The 15,622-nt window shown below is 44.4% G+C and overlaps 1 protein-coding gene across 5 annotated transcripts in view; it reads right to left on the reverse strand.

Annotated features, from left to right (window-relative positions):
- The window catches only part of PAK1 (p21 (RAC1) activated kinase 1), a 102,067-nt gene that overhangs the window by 60,931 nt on the left and 25,514 nt on the right, over nt 1–15,622 (reverse strand). For 2 of the 5 annotated variants that reach the window (XM_041414202.1, XM_041414203.1), the window contains exon 1: nt 14,375–14,539. The exons of 1 other annotated variant lie outside the window; for it this stretch is intronic. The gene's annotated coding sequence lies outside the window, so the exon portion shown is untranslated. Of the gene's footprint in view, nt 1–12,923; nt 13,012–14,374; nt 14,540–14,669; nt 15,153–15,622 lie in introns of those variants that run through there. 2 more of the 5 variants (XM_041414199.1, XM_041414206.1) reach the window with 2 other exon arrangements.

A 15,622-nucleotide genomic window follows, 5' to 3' on the forward strand; every position in this document is an offset into this window, starting at 1 on the left:
GCAGAGCTGCAACAGCCACCCCAGCATCTGTCCAGAAACCACAAATTAGTGGCCCAAAATAAAGTTGTGAGGAGGCAGTGCCTCTGCATTGGTTCAATTCCTCTGGCTGTCAACCAGCTTGGAGCAAGTCCCACAGGTACAGAAAACCTAAGAGACTGGAATCAGGCCTCCCATCGGTGAGGCAACCTGATTTCACTGTCCTTTTCATCAATCCCTCAGGGCTGTTTTCACTCTCTCATGAGAATCTGGGATACAGTTACGTAAAACAGATTCCTCACCCTTAATTAAAATAAAGTTCACATGCACACCCTGCTGAAGGCAGCATTTAAAAAAAAATTACTTCTATGAGGAATAAGTCACTTATAATTAAAAAAAAAAATCTCATTGTGCACACAAGGGAGTGTCAAACACTTGCCAGCCACCTGGATAATTGCTTCCTATGAAAAATTGCACAGGAGAGCCCTGGGGAAAGGAAGGGTCATGCAGAGATTCTTGCAAAAGTAAGAGTCTTGAGAAGTACAAGTGGGATTTGCCCTGCACAGGTGAGTCCCTGAAAGCCTGCCACCAAATTCTACCCAGTCTGAGGCTACAGTCACCAATTCTCCACTGCACTAGTATGGTTTTCCACCTATTTTAAAATCAAAGCCCATCGTGTTTAATCAAAAGTTCCCTGGTTGTAAAAGCATGAGAGCTGATGGCTCATATTAGCTTTACCTGCTGACTTTGTGATTTAAACCTTTGTTCCTTCCTTTCTTCCCATATGGAACAGTCTCAACTATTTTAGCTTCTTCTTGGAAGGTAGCCCATTTCATTGCCCTTTCTGCAATGCCACTGTGCTCTGCAAGAGATGGGAAGACCAGAACTGCATATCACCCACAAGATATGGGTGCACTGAGCATTGATACCAAAGCCAAATGGTGTCATACATCACCTTCCCAATGAGGATGGCGGCCTTTGTGGTTGCTGCTGAAGTGATGTTTCCCTCTCCATCATAAGATGTGAAATTTTTTACTTCCTGTTATCCATGTGGCTTTCAAACCATAAAAAGGCCTTTCCTCCAAACTTACAGGAGCTTAAGTCATTGACAGAAGTTTTCTCAAAATCCAAACATCTTGTATCCACTTTAACCATTCCTTATTTACACCCCACAGAACTTCATGGGATTGGGAAGCAGGATTTGCATTTTCAGAAGCCACACCGACTTTCCCATTCACAGTTAACATTTCTCTACACATTCAGAGATCCTTTCCATTCCTGGTAGCATGACTCTTTGTTGTGTTGTTTCCAGGATCCCCTCTAGAGCCCTTTTTATACTTGGGAATCACACTGGCAGCTCCCCAGTCCTCTGGCACAGCGGCTGTCTGCAGTGATAAATTAAACAGCTTGGCCAGCAGTTCTGCAGTTTCACATTCAATCTCCTCAGGATTCTTGAATGCCATCCAGCTCTGGTGACTTATTAACATTTCTCTATTTGGTCTAATTTTTCCTTTAGTAATTATCTCAAATTAGTTTATGGATCTACTAGCTACAAAAAATGCACTTGACACAGGAACATCCCCAACACCTCCAGCAGTTAAGACTCTACATTCTCTGCTAATGTTTATCATCTTCAAGTAGCTTGCTTACACCTTTGACATCAAGCACTCCCCAGGATACCCAAATGTTATTGGATTATATCCTCAGACATAAATATAGTATTTATGTCCTAGTGGATATAATAAGAGATGTCCTAACATCTCAGAAGAACAGTCCCAAAACAGACTGTTTTACCTGCTTGCTGTCCCCCTCCTACCAGCCTGTGCCCTGGAGCAGCTGTCACCCTGCTTTTCCCTCCTGGTGAAAGTTTCAGATACCACAAGAGATCAGTGAGATTAAACTGTGTCACCATGGCAGCCAGCTGTAAGGCAGGGTGGAGATCCAAGCACTAACAATCCAAGTTTGGGACAGGAGCTATAAAGGCCTAAAGCAGAGTTTTCTAAAGCTTCTCCTGTCTGGGAAGGCTGGCACAAATGGGAAGAGGCTTTTGTGTGATGTGATGACATTTATAGATGCCAACCAGGTGCAATCAACTGCAGATTTTAGTGGTTTACCCTGACTGCCGTAGTAAAGCAGGTGCCTTCCTTGCTGCCCCACCTTTGTTTCTGTTCCTCAGCAGCACATCGCTGTGACACTCATAAGGTTCCATGAAAATTCTCCTTTTGAATGAGGCTGTGTGTGAGGCTACCTGCCTGCACAAGCACTTGCAGGGTAGAGATTCAGTTTCTTTCTTCCACACCCTCTATTCCTTGGCATTTATACCCTTCAGAAGCCCATAGCAGTCCTGCCCTCCCACTCATTTTATAAAAACTACACAAGTATATAGCTTTTATCTCCCTCTTGCGTCAATCCCTCCAATCCCAAAGTCACTTCTGTTGCTTTCCTTCAACTTCCTTCTCTTTATCTACTAGAAAGTAACAATGATCAAAGCTACCATTACATCACAATAAAAAAATCCCCCCGCCCTTCACACTGATTAGCAACATCAGCCCAAATTTTCAGAAAGATATCTAAGAGTTTTTTAAAGTACTTTACCAGCTTAGGTGCCAAATCCCAACAGTTTCTGAGGGAATCAAGCGCCCACGCGCTTTCTGGATTCCCACTAGATGCCTACCCACATCTTTTAGTACGTAACCACATGAAACACTACTTTTGTTCTCAAGGTTAGGCTCTCAAGTGCTGCTAAGACAGTTCCTGAATGTTCCCACTGAAACACATAGGCTACTGAGAGAGTTATGCCTCCTGGTTAGGGGGAGGAAAAAAAAAAAAAAAAAAAAAAAAGAAAAAGAAAAAGAAGACAGGGTGGGAGGGAAAGACAAGAAAAAGAAAAAAAAGAGAAAAAGCCCTCCACAACTTTTGGCTTTTGCTCTTTCATGGCAGGCAGATCTTACCAAATACCTGCTGCACAGTTCCTGCCAGATGAAAGCTTTGTTTTCATCTTGGCTATGAATTCTGAGGCACAGATGTTGTTGAAGTCTTTCTGTACATATTGCAGGGTATTCAGAGATAAAATGACATTATGCTATATCAGAAATGTGTTTTCCTACTCCTCCTGTGCCTGCTGCTTCCCTGTTTGCCCTTTACACCTATATGACAGAACCAAGCATATTATTTCTCCAGCACAGTTGTGTTTTATGCTCACTGTGAGCCTTTACTGGCAGTGTTTAGGTAGAAGGTGACAAAGAATCACAGCACCTCCATGAAAAAGCCATCAAACATTTGCACAACTCCTACACTACAGCACTTTGGCTATGAAGTGGAGGACTGCAAGGTAGAAGGGGAACAGCGAAACAGTAGGCTTATTTAATTTCGTGAGACTGGCTACAGCATTAGCAACTTTTAGCAACAATTCTGTCTCAGAGTAAAAATATAGTTCCAACTGAACAGAAGAAGTTTGGGCCCAGCTTGTAATCATTCTCTCAATTCTGAAAAACTTCTCAAGAATACAGATAACACGTACATGACATAAGACATTATCCAGATAGGTGATGGGAAAATCCCAAAAGTGATCTGCTACACTAACAAACGAACCCACCAGGCCAAGCACAGAAGTCCCTACAGCATGGCAGGGATTACAAGAATTATTCCTCCATATGGAATCAAAGCAGGATTCAGAGCAACAGAACAACGGGATGGGGAGAAATACATGATCCAGTTGTGATGTTTTGTCAGGGTATTTCCGACAAAGACATTTATTAAAGACAGAGAACTAGCTAGAGAACAGTCAAAATCAAAAGGCTGAGAAAGCTGGGGCTGTTCAGCCTGGAGAAGGCTCCAGGGGCACCTTAAAGCCCCTTCCAGTACCTAAAGGCAGCTAGAAGAAGGTTAGAGAGGGACTTTTTACAAGGGCATGGAGTGACAGGGCAAGGCTGGGGGTGGGCTTAAGCTGAAGGAGGGTGGGCTTAGGTTTGATATTAGGAAGAAATTCTTTACTATAAAAGTGATGAGGCACTGGCACAGGTTGCCCAGAGAAGCTGTGGATGCCCCATCCCTGGAAGTGTTCAAGACCAGGTTGGATGGAATTTTGAGTAACCTGCTCTAGTAGATAGAATTTTGAGTAACCTGCTCTATGGCAGGGGGATGATCTTTAAGGTCATTTCAAGCCAAGCAATTCTATGATTCTATAAAATCCATTCTGCACTAAGGACTTTCAGTTCTGCAGCATAAGCAGGTCCCGCAGGAGCTGACTGGGCAGGCGCTAGAGCTTCAGGGAGCTTGGGGGCAGAGGGATGTAGGAACAAAATAAGCAAAATAAAAAGCTGTATACAGCAGGTATCACAACAGCAGAGATCTCGCTGTCTGTATGTCGCACAGACCTTGCTTCCAGCACTCAGACCTGCAGGCAGCTCCGTGATCTTTAATACTACATCACAGCTACAATCATTCACACTGCTTTGCAAAGTTTCCTGCCAGGTCAGCTCACAGCCAAGTGCTGAAAGGGAAAAGCACCCTTGCCTTTGGATGGCTGTGTGCCACGATGAGCTCAGCTGTGTCAAGCTTCATCCTCCAATCTCAGCTCCTAAGAAACTCAAGCAAAGAGCACACTCCCAGCAGGTGGAGAGAGATCCCTCCTTTCCTTTCATCATGCACTCAGCCTCCAAAAAAATTCAACTTCAGAATTACACTTTCAATGTTAACTTTGAGTTGACCACATCAAAAGGAAAACAGCTGCCAATGACCACATCCTTGCTTTATAGTTTGGGGGAGGAGGGGAGTGCAAGCTGGTTTTGAGAAGAAAAGCAACACACAAGCTCCTCATATGCTAGTTGAGAAGAATCTTAAGTCAACCACACTCTCCTCCAAAATTTGTAGTTAATTCATTAGCAATTTAGAGCCCTCACTGAGTTTTTATGCTGAAACTAGCACAAGTTATGTTTACAGAGAACCCTTTCCCCACTGACCTCATTCATACCCTGATAAAAAAAAAAAAAATGCTCACAAGAGCCCCATCACGGAAGGGAAGCACATGAATTCATGAGAAAGGAGATTCAGAGCACAGAGATCAGGCATGCTCATCATCTTGGATTTCAGATGATTTACCTACAGCTACAGGAAGTACAGATGGAACAGGATCTCAAGCCTTCAAAAACAAACACAGCTACACCACACATTGGATGAGATCACCTTGTTGAAGTCACTGCTCCTCGATACTGAGCCAAAATAACAGGGTGGGATTCAAAAAACAGCATCATCAGAAACACAAAGCATCCACTGTAATACTAAATTTAAAGCAGGTATGATGTAAAAAGCAGAAAGCTACTTGTTGCTCAGGTGAGATTATGTTCATCTTCATGATCATTACATCCTAAGCTGCACATTTAATGCTGCCATATGTCATCATGTGATGAAATGTTTTTGAAACAAATGAAAAAAAGCCCACACAAACACTGTTGGTGGCATTTGGACTAGGTCCCAGGATGAGTAAGTATTGGATCAGAAGGCAGGAAGGGCTCCTGCAGGATGTACCTAGTGTTAGAAAGAATTGGCTGTTATATAAAACACAAAGGTCACCTAGAATAAAATTGATTATGTGAATTAAACACATTAAAAAAATTATCTTGATGATCATCTAACAAGGTGCAGGAGATAAAGGAAATCAAGCTGAAAGCATTTCAACATTAGCATTTTTCTAAAGTAGCAAATAACTTTAAACTAAGCCTTTGCCTGCAAGAAAATACATTTTTGGTTGGACAAAGTAAATGACTAAATTCTTACCATTTTTTACAGCTCATCACTTCTGAATGTTTTGGGGTTTTTTTGAAACTCAAGGACTTGTTTCAGAGGCACACAGAAAAAAAGAAAAACTGGCATCCTGAAGTCTACAAGGCAGTGAGATTTCTGATCTGCCCTTGCAGCCTTCTCCTGCCCTGACACCCCCAAATCCCCTCTTCACTGTGAGTCAAGCTTGGGAGGGGGGGCTGTTAATATGAGCTGGCAGGACACTGTTTCAGCAAGCATAACTTGGATGTGGAAGGCAGAAGCCCTACTATGACAGTGCAGTGAGTCACTCGATGACAAGTCACTGAGGCATTTAGAGATGGATTTTGAATTCTAACAAGTGACACTGTTTTGCCTCCTCTAAGGGAAGGATGTGCCTTTATTGAACCTGCAATCCAAACACCGCCTGTGACCGTCTGCCTCCGATTAAAGACAGCCGACACAGGAATACAGTATTGCATATTTTCTGTCTTGCAGGAGAGCCCTGAAGGAATCTTGAGTTGTTTGCTTTCTCTTCTTGAATCAAGTCCTGCTTTTGTCATTCCCAGCCCTAACCTTACCTCCTTAGCCTTTCTAAGGAAATCTACAGATTTAAATATTTCCAGATACTTCATCACCAAAACTACCTGCTTGATAGAGTGAGATAATGGGTTTCTTTCACTATCCAGTCTTCATCCTCCTCCCAAGCCCCAAAAAAGATGCTTTGTACTGGGGTGGAGGACAAAATATTTCACCTCCCTGCTGCTCATCTGTGCTTGCCCAGTATCTTCAGGATCACAGAACTATAAAGAATCTGTTTCTCATCAGTATTAGGAGTGGCAGGGGAAAGTAAAGATAGGCAGGAGATGAACAAGGTTTCTGTAGAAAGGCAAAAGGAAAACAAACAAATAAACAATGCTTTAAGAGATATGATCAAGGAATGAAAGCAGAGAAAAGAAACCAAACAGGAAGAATACAAAAGTTATTTCCCCCATACACACTGCAAGTTAAGCTCAGTATTGTTTTCAGGGCTCCCAGAAATGGCAAGAGACACAAGTCTAACACTGGAGGTTACAGCTCCAGATAAAGTGCCAGTTTAATTTTATTCATACTCTTTAAAATCTGGTTTAGAAATATATGCAAAGGAATTGAAGCAGGCCTGGAAAAGTACTTCCAGTCTCACTTCTTCAGAGTCTTTTGGCTGTGGCATGGTAGTGGATGTGACTCCTGCTGATTGCTGTGACTATGGTACAGCCTTTTTACTCGTTCTCTCAGCTACCAAGGGAGTCAAAATTGCACAGAAGAATTTATAGCACACACAAATGTAAGAGACTGCAATTTTTCCCAGACACCTGATTACCAAGACATAGAGGCTGATGCAACAATAAGAAATTTGATGAGCCAGAAATTAAAATGCAGATTTTTATATTAGATCAAGATAATTGTGAGACAATACTTGCTGCTGGTGCTGCAGTTTCCTCTCCTTCCTTCCCTCACAACTTTTCTGGCTTTCTGTAAGGCTACTCAGTGAAGACTTCAGTGATTTTGAAGAATTAAGTTACAATGCTAGTAACTCACGGTTAAGAGTTAGTGGATACCATCATTTCCTCACCCAAAATTAGGAACTGGAGGCTCAAACCAAAGCCTCTGTGTGATTAAATCTCTTCATTTAAGTGTTCAAGGCACATTTGGATCAAATTCTGTCATTTTTCTCTACAGATAGGAGTGGGAGAAGTCTTTTTTATATGACACATATTTTTGCATAGCTTTTACATCTCCAGAATCTTAGAGCTTAAGAGAAAGCATCAAACACCTTAACACACACCCACAACTGCATACATTTTACCAAAGAACCTTACCAATGACTTTGATTATAAGAAAGGGGATGGTTTTGATGAAAGACTATGTAGTGTCATCACCATTTCATTTCTGGGTCTTTCTTTGAGTTCAGCTCCCAAAGTTTTTTCGTTATCACCTGTGACCATGAGACCAAAGAAGCAACACTGGAAGTGAACACACATCTTATTCCAAAGAGGGACTGAAGATGAGCACAACAGCAGGGTAAAACAAGGATGGGAACTATAAGCTTGTGGTTAACACTTTGTGGTTAAACAGGAAAATTAGCTCTCCTGAGCAATGTGGCAAAAAAATTCAATCAAACTTTTGTGGAAAAAAGAAGTAGCAATGACCACATCCATGAGAAGTGCCATCCACCAGCAATCATTCCGGGATCTTAGTTCTAAGACTTATCTTCCTCCAGCCTCCTTCTTGCATGGAAACTGAGTATTCCAGAGCAATGTCTCATTTCAGCAAAATTGGCCCTGTGTCAGAGGGCTCAAACCCTCTCAAGTAAAGCCTTTATTAAAGATACCATTCAAAAAGAAAATAAAAACACAAAAAACCAAAAAATAGAATCCCACACAATATTTAGTAAAGCAGAGAAATTCACACTGGAAATCCAGTTCTAAGTCATTTAAGGTTCCATAGGGTAATTAGATCTATAGGTTAAAAAAATTGCACTTATGTACTAAGGAGGCAATATACATATTTCTGAAGAATTGGGAAAAATTTCACTCTTTTCCATTTTAGGAACAACAGGCCCTTTCACATACTTGTTCCTTGAGTTCCTGAGCTTGAATCAAAGAGTTTTCCCCTCTGTGTGCTGTTAAGACAAATTTGTCTGATTTGCTAAAATTGGCCAGTATGTGAATATCTGCCCAATGTTAGTTTTTGACCCTACCTAAAACAACATTAGCCCCATTATACACTAATTTAGATCACTCTCAATAAAATAAACTTTTTAGTACTATGCCTACATCTTCAAGTCTATTAAAAATGTTGCCCTAACAAAAAAAAAAAAATGTTTTACTAAATAAAACAATTACAAACTTGGGCTCTATTAAAAGTTAACACATTCTGTGGTTTGCAGAGGAAAATGACATTAAAATTGTCTGGTGTAATGTATTCCTGAAAGGATAAGGACATATAAATTTTTCTATTTCCAGAAGAACTGCAAAATGTAATAGGACTTTGATAATTGAGTGTCTTATTAATTTTAATGAGCTAATCAATATTGCATTTTGAATCTTGATGTGTCCATTTGCTGCTAATCCCTCTTTGTGCTGTGCACTCCCTGGTCTTTGCAGCTGTTACCTGACAAATCTACCTTCTATTGTGAAGGGACACAGGAGTTCAGGCTCAGGTGACCAGTTTCATGAGCAAGAAAAGCAGAGGATACATAACGAGCCTAGCCTCATTTTTTTCCCTCCTCTACCTCGACAATGCTGGCATTAGAGAGCCCTATAACAGCCTCAAACACCTCACACAGGTAAGCACAGGGCCTTGAGCTGAATGAATCTAACAGCTTCAGCAGTGTACAGAGAATTGGGAAAGAGGGATTGGAATATCCCCTCCCTTCTGCTACTGAAGGAAATCAGCTTTTGCTTCACCCCAAACAGGTCTGAACTCTGGAAGCACATGAATTCCACATTCAGCTGTGACTTCTATCCTCTCAAAGCACGACTGAAATAAGGCATTCTTGAAATACCTACTAAAGGCAAATCATAGAATCATCCTGGCACAAAGCCCTCAAGTTGAACTTGTTGGCAAAACTGCATAATGTTTACTTACAGATAGCTGGGGAAATTAAATACAAGTTTTACAAAAGGAATCACTTTTCTACTCTTTCCACAGCAATTTCTCTTAACCCAGTCTCAAAAGAGACTGGGTTAAGAGGCCAAGCCACTCTTATTTTAGGATCAGCAGAGAATGTTCTTTTGGGAATGTGTAGGTACCAATAATCTATTTTGTGATTTCTTTATGCTAAATAAGTGACAAGGTATTTTGCATTACACTACATGCAAATCAGGAGAAACAAACACCTGATGCAAGTCATTGGTTCAATTAAAAACATTTCTCACTCCAGCTCTTACTTCATGAATAGAACATCAGCCCTGAGAAATGGGCTTTGCCTTGTAAGGGAAGCATCATCTAAAATACTGGTGTGCCACTGCAGTCATTAAGAAAGGTGATAGTTCAAAGCCCTCCTGATGCTTAGAATAAGTAGCTCAAAACCATGCTGTGACCTTAGCAAGCCAGGGTGACAAACTGTCTCCTAACCTTTTGTATTTGATTTTCCTTCTCTCTGCTGCCACCTGGAAAGTCATCAAGAGCCATGAGCAGTAAACCATGGGCAGACACTGTAACTACACACAGCAAGCTCACAAGGGCAGGAAACAAAGCCTTAAGGTAAACTTGCAAGACTTCTCCATTCCCGAAACACTCACAACCTGAATAGCAATTATTTTCCTCCCCCGTTTTCCTTTTAGATTACAGGTGGACAAACTTTATGGAAAAAGAATGAAAAAAAAAAAAAAAAAAGGCATGACACAAGTCTTTATGCCCCACCTGCCTGCAGCACATACTCTCCACTTGACTTCCTCACAGCCCCACAGCTGAAGGCCCATGGAGATCAAGGAACTATTTGCAGCTGGATGTCATATGCTTCAAGGCAGTCACAATATATTTTGTGCACTGTCTCTCACATAGTAGTTGGGACCACAAAGGGCTACTTTGGTGGAAATTATTTCTTTCCAGAAAGTACATTTGGTTACTACTTCTGCAGTCTTATGATTTGGCCCAATTTTCAAAAATTAAGACTTTTTTTTTTTCTACACCAGTCACCTTTTTCTCTTCCTTTCTTTAAACCTAAGAGGATACAAGGTTGCCTAATTCAGCACCACTTCTGACTTTTGACAGGAAGTAAGAAATAGAGTGGCTTGAAGGCAGTTATACCAGCTTAAGAGTAAAACAAACTTGCTATATGGCAGGTCCAAAGAGTACAGATTGCAAGAAGGAAAGAAACCATGGAGGAGAAGTTATTGTTTAACCTGCATCTCAGACTACACACAAGAGATTGATAGTGTACAAGCGGAAGCCGGAACACTTGGATTGTCATCCTGAAAGAGTGTATTAGTACACAAACCAGAACTGAATACTTGGACTTTTTTTTTTTTTTTTTGTTTCCTCCTCCCCCATCCCAACCAAAAAATGCTAAAATGAAGAGGAAGGGTGAAAAACCACACTACAACAGTGTTTTTGTGGATGGATTTGTTAGCAACGCTGCCTGCATCCCCAAAGTGAGAGGAGCAGGTAAAACTCCTCTCAGCTGCTCCAATATACAACACAACACACAGCAGACAAGAGACCAGGGAGACTACAACAGGAATCAGCATTTTTAGAGTGCAACTCTCTGACCTATTTTAAAAATACCTACGGGAGGGTGACACAAGGCACATCCTGAAAGGGCTTTTTTCTCTCTGCAGATCATACTGGGAGCCTGGGGAAACATGTTCAGCTCAGAGCAACCAGGTTTTGAATTTGGAGCGTCCATGTTTTCACCAAATGGATCCCATGAAGGGCCCTGAAATTGGGACATGTACACCAGTGTCACGTGCCAAAAAGAAGACAGACCATGGAAGGACACAAAGACATCCACAGCTCTGAGGATATGCCTGAGGTGAGATGGGACAACAGTCAGCTCCCTTTCCTGCACAAAGCCAGGAGCAGTCATCACCACTGGAGCACTGAGCGTTACCCCTCACAGCTACATCACATCTGCACATGCTGTGTATAACTGCACCCAAGGGCAGGAATTTCAAACTTGAACTTCAGTTTGCATAAAAACCTGATTAGTACAAGCAGCATCAGGTACTTTTAACCTATTTACTCCCAAAGAGCATCATGTGCCTTAACCTCAGATGGGAAAAACTGATCGCTGATTTCTGTGCTGCATCAGTGAGAACTGGCTGACAGTCCCAGTTCTGCTGCCACCAAGGGAAATGGACCTAGCCATTCCCATCTCTGGCAACAGGGGTGCAAAGCAGCTCCTCCCAGGTGAGAGCTGTGCAAGTGCATAAGACAAACCACACACTGGACTATTTTTTCCACAAGAGCAAGCTCTCAGCATCAAGCAGAACATGCTTACATTGTCCTCAATTCCTATACAAGCCAAGACATCAGGCTGAGAAAATTAGTTCGGCTTATTGCTAAGTATAGAAAAACACTCTTTGACACAGTACAGTTCTGGGGCACAGTATCATTTTTCCTTCCCATAGAGGTAAAAAGCCAACAGTAGGCATTCTTGCACCTGTCAGAGGGCTAATGGCTGACTAGGCTTTTAAGAAATATGGCTGATTTTTAGTTGTCTAGTTTCAGTTTGTGTCTTGCACATCCTCACCAAGACTGGTCAGTTCCTTTACAAAGTCTATTTGCTTCTGTTATCTGCTGTTGGCAGGATGAACTGTAAAACCAGAACACTTTGAGGGTGGAGCTCTGGATCATTTCTGTATTTTTCAACTGAGAAAAGTTTATTTCAGCTCTAGGTTGTTCTGTACACTCTTAAGCACATAAGGAAATTGGACCATAGCAACAAGCTTTTGAAATTACAAACCTTCCCACACCAAGGAAGTGAGACAGGTGCACAAAAGGGAAAAAGAAGAAAAGAAGCCATACTGCAGCTCACATTTATAAAAAGACAAGACACTAGTCAGCAAACTGGTGAAATTCATGCATTGGAATCAAAGCTGAGAGAAAAGGTCTCCCTTCAGAGACCTGGAAAAGGATAATAAAAGAGTTCTTTGACCCCTCAAGCAAAGAGAGCTAGCATCAGTTTTCAACCCAGTGCAAGCAAGGCAGTCAGAAACACAATAAACAAGCAATATATTTTCACTTGTGGCAGTTATATTGGACTTGTCACATATGTCTTCCTATATGCCCATGATGCACAGAAAAGCACGAACTGAAAGCCTCACTTTTCCCTATTCTTTTTTTTCTGAGCAACATCCAGAGCACATAATATTCCTCAAAAACCAGTAAAAGCACTCTTGCCATCATGCTACAACAGCATTTTCCTCTTCAAGTTTATTTTTGGCTTTCATTTCCAAATCAAAGAAGGGCAGTTATATCATCCCATTTTAAGATGCAGGACTCAAAAAAGGCTAAAAAAAAATTCACCTGGCGGTTTATTGTCCAGTCTTAGACTCCAGCTTTGTTCTACAGTACAGCTGAGAACAAATTCTGTGGCACAAAACAGGCAATCCAGAGTTAAATACCATCAGTATTTAGACATTCAAATTCCCACCATACCTTCTGTTCCCTGCGCAGAGATGAGCTTCACTTCTCTGACTTACCCACAAAAAAATGCACGGGGAAAAGCAGTCTCCAAGCATCCAGTGGACACACACGCAAACTGTTCCACAGGGAGGAGTTTTTCCAGCCTTACCCTATAAAGCTGGGAGCAAGACCAACACACCCACACTAAGAGATATTGGAGCAGCAGACAGGAAGATGCTCCCGGCTTGGCCAGGTAATGTGCGCAGCAGCACCGGGAAACTCCAGGTATGGAGGAGGGGGAGGTGGTTCAGTGAAAGGCATCCCTAAGCAACCGGGCAAAGAGTAATTGCGAGCAAAGAAAACAAACATTCTTCCGTCTGTGCCCGACACAGCCATTTCGCCCAGCTACAATACCTGCTTTCACTTTGAAAAAGGAAAGAGTGGCTAACTGAACAGCTTTTATGGTTGTTCTACACAGATACATCTCTCATGCCTAGTCACCACATAAAGTACACGCCTTACAGCCAGTCCCAAGCAAGAGCCAGGTTTTGACACCTATTTATAAATCTTGCTCCTGAAGAAAAAAACTCCTGGAGGCAATGTTGAAATAAGAATCAAGTAATGCTCAGCAGGAGCAGATGCACCGTGACACACATACGGATGGAGCCAGCTATTCCCAACAATCATGAATTTTAAACCCTCTGGATAACAAAAGCAGCAAGACCAGGGACTGCAGGCATGGGAGAGCTGCGGACTGGGGCATTTCCTTGCACAGTAGAAGACAGGAGCGCTACTGCCTCCGAAGTCTCGTCCTGCTGGTGCTGCCTCCTCCTTCGAGTTCCCAGGTGCATTCAAGAGCACCCAGAGGTGCCACCCATCTCCGATGTCCCTTCACTGCTCCCCACTCCCCAGGCAGAAGCCCCTCCTTTGAACGAGGCTGGATTAGAGACCACCTGACGTTCCCTCCAATCTGAATTATGCCACGATCCCAAAGTTCAGCTTTGCTTTTAAGTACTTTACTAGCAAAAAAGCCACGGTTTCGTACACACGCGCGGGCTGAGGGGTTAAAAGACAAGCTCCCACCTCTCCATCCCTCCTTCACCAGCCACACAAAGCCCGAGGCTTCATCACCCCATCGCCCAGCATGGGTCCAGCTCCTCAATTCTTTGTGTTTGCCCAAAGCGCCCGCCCCTCCAGCCGAAGCCAGGACGGGGTGCTTGGCAAAAACTGTGGGCTGAGCCCCGATTCCAGCCCAGCCTCTGCGCCGGGACCCCAAACATGCAGCTCCGAAGGGCTCCCCGTTCGCAAAGCCCGAGGGCTGAGAACAACTCCCTTTGTTAAATGAATGAGCCGGGGAGGCAGGAGGGGGAAAGCAGGGTCAGTACCCTCTTCTAAAAGAAAATTTCAAAAGGAGGGGGGAAGAGATGGGCTGAAGAAGAAGAACGCACCCGTCCGCTCAACCCCTGCGCAAACTTCCCGGTTACAAAACAAGGGAGGAAATCCCCTCCGCCGGCGCGGCGGGACTCACCTTCCGCCCGCCGCAAGGTGCTGCCCGGCTCCCCGCCCGGCCCCGCTGCCCACACCGCCCCTATTGTCGGCCCGGCGCCGCCCCCCGCACCCTGCCCGCCTTGCCGCGGCCATTGGCTCCGGGGGGCCCGCCCCGCAGCCCCCCTGCCGCCAAGGTGGGCAGCCGGGCCCGCCGGGGCGGGGAGGGGGTGCGGGCTAGGGGGCAGGTCCTTGCCGCTTGGCTCGGCGGCGGCCGGGGCGCGGCATCGCAGCCGAGTGGCCCGCGGTGGAAAGTTTTTTTGGGAGGGGGGTGGTACCTTCGCGGCGCAGCAGGTCGGGACCCCGGAGCGCGGTGCGCCTCGGCGCTGCCTCGGGATGTGCTCCGCCGTGCTGGGCTGCCGGCGGCTCCCGGAGCCCCGCAGCTCCGCCGGGCAGAGGGCGGGAGCGGCGCTGGCCTGCCTGGGACGTAGGAGTCTTGGGCGATCACGCCATCAGCGGAGCTGCCACGCGGGGAGTGGATCGCCGGCTAATGCACCCTTGGCGAACGGCGCTGCGATGACTTTATTTCTGCTGCTCGTATCGCGCTGCGCTATCGCGGAGCCGGCTCCATTGTGCTGAGGTCTGCGTGCGTGCAGATCCAAAAAAGGCAAGAATAAAATGAGCTCTGCCCTGCTGCTGGTGTTGCACAAGCCGAGGCGTCTATACCTTATATTGCCGGGATCCGGGTGTCCCCTCTCCCCGTGATCCACAGCTTGCTGGAAACTTGTCACCCTAGTTAACAGGAGTTTTCGGTTCCGCGCTTGTGCTGTGCCCGGAGAGAAAAAGAGGAGGGGTTTGACTGCGCGCAGGGCTCTCGAGAAGGGAGCACGGGCATGCTGAGGTGTTCTGGGGACGTGCTCTCTAGAGGTACGAAGGGGAAATGTTGCAGTGAAGCAGATACAGGCAAAAGGGAGACAAGCTTTTAGCGAGACAGCGTGCCCCTACACACGACAGATTAAGACAGCGCTGCCACAGTCTCGCCCTTCCCCCTTGTGCCAACATTTATCGGTTCCCGTGATAAGTTTGTTCGGGAGCTAAACCAGCAGAAAATTAACATCGCAAAAGTAAACAAATGGAGGAAGCGAGAATTCGAGTCTGGGACTGATAGGGGGAGTGGGAATGCCACAGAGCTGATTTCAGTCAGCTGAACCTGCTGTGGAATTGCACACTTGGAAGCACTTCCCTCTGTCGGATGTATTCAACATAGGATTCAAATCCACACGCACAGGCA

The sequence above is a fragment of the Onychostruthus taczanowskii genome, unplaced genomic scaffold (genome assembly GCF_017590055.1).
Source record: "Onychostruthus taczanowskii isolate IOZ18803 unplaced genomic scaffold, ASM1759005v1 scaffold44, whole genome shotgun sequence".
Taxonomy (NCBI): domain Eukaryota; kingdom Metazoa; phylum Chordata; class Aves; order Passeriformes; family Passeridae; genus Onychostruthus; species Onychostruthus taczanowskii.